Consider the following 7595-nt stretch of genomic DNA (forward strand, 5'->3'; position numbering starts at 1 on the left):
AGAAAGAAGAGGCAGCTTTGATGTAGCCCATGAATGATGGGAAACAAAATACGTAGTGGCTCAGATAAATACAACACATACCCATGTACGTACGAACTTTTAGCTAACTTTCCTAGAACGATACTCTAGCTAAATTTGCTGCGCTCACAATTTGCTAACAAACTTATGAAATCACGTCTGTGGAGTTCTTGGAGGAAGATGACGAAACTACAAAACGGGCAGCTGATCGTAGGCGCCGGCGGCCTTGCTCCACTCTTCTTCAAGCGCAGCGCGTTCGGCGAGGAAGCCGGCGTCCAGCACGACGTAGCCCTCGTGGCACAGATCGGTGTGGATCCGGCTGTGGAGCTTCACCATGATGCCGTGCAAACCCTGGGAACGGGAATGGCCGCCGGCAGCCGCGCGCAAGTCCGTCACTTCCTCCATGGCGACCATGAAGCCCTTGGCGGCGACGTCAGTCATACGTTCCATCGTCTTCTTCTCAGGCTCCGTCGTCTTCTTATCCATCCTCTTCGTCTCAGGCTCCGTCAGCTTCCATCTAAAATTCTCCATCGATGAGGCTATTTATGGTAGGGACAGCCCGTCCAGCCAAGAGTTATTCTCCATCGATGAGTCTATCCAATCTGCCTTTAAGATCTGGGCCGAATTGCTTTACCTGGCAATACGGGCCAACATACACAGAATCTCACGATGTGCCAATGTATGAATATGCGAAATCACTAGTTGAAGAGCACTCGTTGCAAAGATCATCCCAACTCCTCAGGTTGCGACAAGTGGCGTACATGCAGTGCGTCCACTTGTCACAACCTGAGAGTTTTTCCTTTTTTCGTAAATCCGTTTCAAAACGTTTTATCTCTCAAATCGTGCGTCCAAATCTCAAACCGCTTTCACATTTGAATTCCTCGCGTCGAGATCTTCAAAACTATATTCCATGTTGATAGGTTTTGGTGAACTTTTTTCATAGAAAAAACGAACGAAAAAACCGAACCGGGAGCACGGGTTTTTCCCCTTTCCGAAAGAGGCACGCCCGCGCCTCTCACGAAATCACAACCATGCCTCTCACGGAAGCAAAACCGTGACTCTCGCATAAGAAAAAAAAAACGCGTTTTTTCCATTTTCGAGGAGGCACGGCCGTGACACTCACGAAAGCACAACCGTGTATCTCGCGGAAGCAAAACCGTGACACTCGCGAAAGGAAAAAAATGTGTTTTTTTAGAGGCACGGCCGTGACTCTTGCGAAAGCACAACCGTGCCTCTCGTGGAAGCAAAACCGTGACTCTCACGAAAGGAAAAAGAAGAAAACACGTTTTTTTCGTTTCCGAGAGACACGGCCGTGACTTTCGCGAAAGCACAACCGTGCCTCTCGCGGAAGCAAAACCGTGACTCAAAAAAGGAAAAAAAATAGAAAATGCGTTTCTTCGCACGAACTTTTTTATCAAAAAGCTAAGGAAGATCGGTGGAAAACCAAAACGTAAAAAAAAACTGAAAGAAAATCATTTAAAAAGCAGAAAACGCGTGCAGAAAAATAAATAAAATAAAATCCGGAGGAAGCGCTCAGAGCGCGACACACGGTGAATGGCTGAGAGCGCGCCAAGTGACGCTGATCGTTCCGAGGCTCCCGAAGGAGCGCTCGTTAACTAGTTGCTCGCATGAATATGGCCCTTCGTCCCGACTATGTACATGGGCCAAATAAATTTGATTGAGCTGTACCAATGAACATGATGCGGCCCTCGCTTCGGTCTTGCGGCCGGCCGATTTTTGGGAAAAACCTATTCGCCGCTCGCTGCGGCAAGATGTCGCTGTTCCCCACAGGCAATCGACGGATCATTCGGATTTGGGCCGGCCCGTTTAAGTGGTTTCAGCGTTCCGGTTTTGGGAACCTTCCCCAAGTTCCCAGCTGGTTTTTTACGGTTTTGGAAAACTTCTAGAAGGTTCCTAAACCGGAGTTTTTTTCTATTCTGCTTCTCTTTTTTTCCCGGTTTCTTCTTTTCCTTTCTCTCCTTTATTCCTTTTTCTCTTTGTTTACTTTACATTTTTTCATTTTTTTTGTTTTTCATTCTCTTTCTCAAATTTTCTTTTTAAAAAATGTTCGAATTTTCAAATTTTGTTCAGTTTATAGAAAATGTTTGAATTTTCAAACTATGTTCATAAATTCCGAAGGAAAACAAAATTTCAAAATTTGTTTGCTTCGTTCCAGAAAATGTTCGGACATTCAGAAAATGTTCACCTTCTAAAATTTTGTTCACAAACCAAAAAAATTCGTTTTCACAAAAGTTCCCATTTTAATTTTTTTTTATAAATTCCAAAACTGTTCACATGTTTAATTGTTGTTCACAAATTCAAATATGTTTTGGGAATTTCAAAAAAATGTTCCTAGTTAAGAATAATGAGAAATTGAAAAAGGTTCCGGAATTTTAATAATTCATTCCATTTTGCGAATTCCAGAAATATATATTCTTTTCAAAATTTGTTCACTTATTAAGAAATGTTCAGATTTCAAATTTTGTCCACAAATTCAAAAAAAGTATTGCATGTTTAGTTTTTGTTCCCAAATTAAAAAAATGGAAATTTGAAAAATGTTCCCGTTTTTCAAAATTGTTCGCATATTCTAAAAATGCTATAGTTTTCAAATTTTGTTCCTAAATTCAAAAATTGTTCACCTATTTAAATTTTTGTTCAAAAATTTAAAAATTTATTGGAATTTAAAAAATGTTCATGTTTCCTGATTTTTTTCACTAATTCAAAAATTGTTCACCTGTTTAAAATTTTGTTCGTAAATTAAAAATGTTTGGGAATTTCAATAAATGTTTATATTTCCACATTTTTTTGACAAAACCAAAAATGTTATGGGATTTCCAAAATTCTTTCCATTTTGCAAAATTTTGAAAATTCTAACAAATATTTGTTTTTCATGTTTCAAATTTTTTTCACCAATTCAAAACAATTCTACATTGTTTAATTTTTGTTCAGAAATTTAAAAAAAAGAGAATTTTAAAAAATGTTCCTGTTTTCCAAAATTGTTCACATATTCTAAAAGTGATATAATTCTCAAATTTTGTTCACAAATTAAAAAAATGTTCGGCTTCCAAAATTAATTCGTGATGTCAAGTAATGATTGAGTTTCTGTAAAATTGTTTAATTTTGAAAAATGTTCAGTTTTTCAATTTTCGTTATTGTTTTTTAAAATATGTTTTGCATTTGTGAAAAATAGTTCATAATTTCGCAAAAAGTCCTGCACGAAAGTTTTCTTTCCTATTTGTTTGTAAAAATTTCGAGTGCCCTAATAATGTTTGCGTTTCAAAAAAAATGTTGCAAGTTTTATTTTTTGGAATTTGGAGAACTGGTTTTTATTTTTTGCCGCTGCTGGCCGTTTGTTTTAAGCGTGGCTAGCCCGTGGCGCGCGTAAGAAGCAGGTCATGGGTTCAATTCCTAGCAGTAGCCTGATATTCTTTTTTGCGAATTTTACGTTCCGCGCGAGACAGCGAATGGGCCGGGCCAGTCGCGCGCTCCCTGTGCGTCGCGTGAGCTATTAGCCGCAAAATGCGGCGTATAGGAGCTCCCCAATTTTCGTGCACTGTCAATGTGAAAAAGAGAAGGAAAATGGGAGCAGGAGGGATCAATCGCTGGTCACTGCGAAGATACCCAGCGCTACTAGCCAACATGACAATTCATGATATGTATAAGGACGCAGTCTACTTGAAGCGAGTGCAGCCGGTTTTCTCCAGATTTGTTTTCGTTTTTTTTTCATTTTCTGTTATTTTTTCTTCTCCATTTTTCATTCTTGTTGCATTTGTTTCCTCATCTTTATTTTTATTTATTTCTATGGTGTTTATTTCTTCTTTGGTTTTCAATTTTTATTTTTCTTTGCTACCTTTTGTTCTTTGTTCTAAATTCTTATGTGCATTATCAACATTTAAAAAAATATTAGTCTGACATTTTCAGTGCTTGATCAACATTTTTTTATACGTGATCAACATTTTTTCAAATACTTGTTCAATATTTTAATATACATAATCAACATTGTCATCATTTTGAATGTTGGGGTCCAGGGTTGTATTGTGCTAAAAGCCAACCTACCTATCAAACAACATACAAGCAAGATATACACGAGAAAGATGTCTGGAAGATGTGTTCATCTGTTGTATGACACCGGATCCTACAAGAGGTTGTCGCAATAAGATTTTATTTACCCTGGCTCATCCAATGTTTGTGCATAGATCATGGTCCGGAGAGCGGCGATAATGCAAAGGCAACCATGAAAACACCAAGGTGCTCTACAGGTGGAGAGCCCACTAAAACAACATTTTCGAGAAATCATTGGATAACGAAGATGATCGCCGATGACTGTGACACCTATGACGTTTGCACAAGAATCGATAGTGTTACATCAGAACTAGTTTTAGCGAGTGGAATGTTCTCTCTGCTCGTTATAATTCAAAAAAAATTCTTGTTTTCTTTCTTGGTTTTCCTTTTTTTTTCATTCTTCGGTTCTACCTAGTTTTTTTTTGTTCTTTTGTCGGTTTTCTTTTTTTCTTTCAATTTTTTTTGCTTTCCTTAAACCAAATATTTTTTTTGTTTTTCAAAATGTGTATACCTTTTCTTCATGCAGAATGTAAATCTTTGGTATACGTCATGGACATTTTTTGTACATGGTTAACATTTTATTTAAAATATGCTTTAACGTCTACCGTTTTCATACACGTTGTACTTTTTCTTAATACATTAGGAATATTTTTTATTCATGTTTAACATGTTTTAAATACATGATTGCCATTTTTTCAAATATGTGTGAATTTTATATTTAACATTTTCAAATGCATGATTAACATTTTTGAAATACAAGATGTAATCCGTAAAGAACACTGAGTAAATGAAAATCTTATTTTCTTGTACCTATACTTGTAGGCCACGCATATAGAAAGGGGGTACCCATAAATTAATTTCATGACCCCCTCGAGCGACCGAGCAATAGGAGGCCATGTAACCCAGGGCGCAGGGTTATATCTCGCTTATTGTGTGATGTAGTCTGGCCTTTGTCTCTGGCGCTCCACTAAGCGGATGGGCCAAATACTGTAGCCTCTGAAGCAGTTTTGAAAAGATTTGATGGACCAGTTTTAGAATCTTTCACGTGGTTTATTTTCTGCGTTTTTTTCTATGTGCTTTCATCGGTTTTTACTATTTATTTATTTTTACTTTTTCATTTCTTTTCTTGTTCTTTTTTTTAATTGTTTGAATTGCTTATCACATGTGTTACGTGGTATTTTTTTCTCCCACCGCAAAAAAAAACAGAGTAAAATAGGGAAGAAAACAAGGAAAAAATCGTGGCAAAAATTCGGAAAACGAAATTGTGTTTGCAACTCTTCTTGCTCAGGCAAAAAATCTTGTGAATTGTGAGCAAAAATATTGGCAGAGTTGGGCAAGTTTCTCCCAGTGAAATCAGCAAAGGTAAAATGATTGTTCCAATTATTTTGGCCATGAACTTCTTTTTGTTCTACAAGATCATTTTTGAGACGAGACGACGCACGTAGGGCCTCAAGCAGCCGCTCTTTCCCCCCAAAAATTAGGGTTCCTCCGCCTCCCACCGACGCTGCCGCAGTCCGTCTCGTCTCCGGTGGCATTAGTGCCATGGAGGCGCGGTGGATCCTGGCCCTTGCCGGTGGGAGGTCTCCGTTTTTAGATGTGTTTTCGAGTTTTGTTAGGGTTTGTGTCATGCTCAGGAATGGGAGACGGTGGTGGCTCCCTGAAGATGGAATAAGGTTCTTCCCTCCTAGCCCCGTTCCGATGGTGCATCTAGCATCTTCGGTGGGCGTGTGGAGATGTGTCTCTGAAGGATCTGCTTTGGTGTATTTACTCGGATCTGTTCGTCGCTCGTCTATGTTCATGTGTCTTCATGTTGGATCCTACCGATCTACGTTACTCTTCATCGGCGGTGGTTGATGTGTTGGTGTGTTGGTCATATGGGACTTTAGCACGACAACTTCTCGACAGTCTACTACAACAAGTTTTGCCCGGCTCCGGTGAGGAAAGGGCGAGGACGGCGGCGCGCCTTCGGCTCGCTTGATTGCTTGTAGTCGTCGCTAGGTGGTCTATGATATAGATGTATTTTTTGCTATTTCTGGTGTTTGTTGTACTGCCATGATTCAAGATCAAACGCAGGGGAAGAAGGAATGTGAAGGTCCGTTTGGATAGAGAAGTTGTGGACAATGAATGGAGAGATATTTTCTTCGAATCGAGGGTTGTACTGCTATGATTTATTTGTATGGATGGCAGAAAGCACAACGGCCACGTTGGTAAAGGATTGACGGAAGAAATAGATGAAGATCCTGGACAGCAAAGTGATCCTGTATATGATGATTATGAAGATGTTGAAGGGGTTGAACTAGATGGGGATAGAGGGGATATGTTAGTGATGGAACGTACCTTGATAACACCACCAAAGAGAGATGAAGACTGACGAAGGCGGAGCTTATTTCACACTCGCTGTACTAGACACTACTGAAATAAACTCCCCTTTACTCTGTTCTTGACATGCACATCTTCGATTTCTTGATCTGCTACTGGTGTTGCTAATTCCTGCTGCATCAAGAAGAGAAACAAGACACAAGTGATTTATTGCATCTCTAACAAACTCACATGCGAGCTGTTAGTCCTACATTGAAAAACGAGAAAATCGTGGACAGACCAAGTCCTACGGCGTTGATCGTGTCCCGATGATGCCGCCATCGATGCTTTTGAACGTGCCATCCACCAAGCAATCAACGGCGACTAAAACTACCTGAAGACTAGGTCCAGACACGAACAGAACTCGTGCTACAGGCCATGTTTATTCATCTGCAACTTAACTGAAACTACACTGAACTAACTAATGAAAAACAGAGTACTGCCAACAGCAGGATTACAGTGAGCCGTAAAAACAGTGTCAACACGCAGAATGTGGCCGCTGTTCACGTTTACAACACTCGTGGGCAAACGGGTACAGAATGTAAATGATACCTCGAAAACCAAAATGCAAGGACAATGAAATCCAGGCACCAACCCCAAGTGAAAAAAGAGCTCACCCTTCTGCCAGAGAATTTGATTTCATGCCCGGGGGTTCATATGGTATCCTTTTCTTCAAATCCGTGAGACACTGCAGGCCCAAGATTATGAGTAGCATCCTAACATGAGTGACAAACTCACCACCCATGCTTAGATGCTTCGCATGGAACCTGGCCCCAGAATCGTGTGCCACATAGCAAAGCATCTCGACCCATACTGCAGTTATCAGTTCCCACCTATCATATGCATCATCGATCTTGAGCAATTCCTTGTAGACAGACCAGGCTTGATCAAGTCCAGCATAGCAGTCGTTCCCACAAACACTACCTGGAGCCACACCACGCATCTGAAGGATTAACCGGTACTTATCAACGCCGCCGCCACCCGTGTCAAGACACCATTTCACCTCTTCTTGAGCCCTGCCGACTAAGTAGAGCACGTCGCAGCTGCCAACCAGCTTATGCTTTGCGATAAGGTGCACGATGTAATTTGACAACTCCATGCATGTGGCTCTAAGCTGCTCAGATGAGTTGCTGCCAGTTGCCTCCTGGTCCTGGATG

The 7595-nt window shown here is 40.4% G+C and overlaps 1 long non-coding RNA gene across 1 annotated transcript; it reads right to left on the minus strand.

Annotated features, from left to right (window-relative positions):
- On the minus strand, positions 1 to 6539 carry LOC119273752. Its single transcript, XR_005134966.1, has 2 exons — positions 6418 to 6539; positions 1 to 652 (listed from the first exon to the last, which is right to left on the minus strand). It is a non-coding gene; the product is annotated as an uncharacterized LOC119273752 (long non-coding RNA).
- Between the last annotated feature and the right edge of the window lie 1056 nt (positions 6540 to 7595).

The sequence above is a fragment of the Triticum dicoccoides genome, chromosome 3A (assembly GCF_002162155.2).
Source record: "Triticum dicoccoides isolate Atlit2015 ecotype Zavitan chromosome 3A, WEW_v2.0, whole genome shotgun sequence".
Taxonomy (NCBI): domain Eukaryota; kingdom Viridiplantae; phylum Streptophyta; class Magnoliopsida; order Poales; family Poaceae; genus Triticum; species Triticum dicoccoides.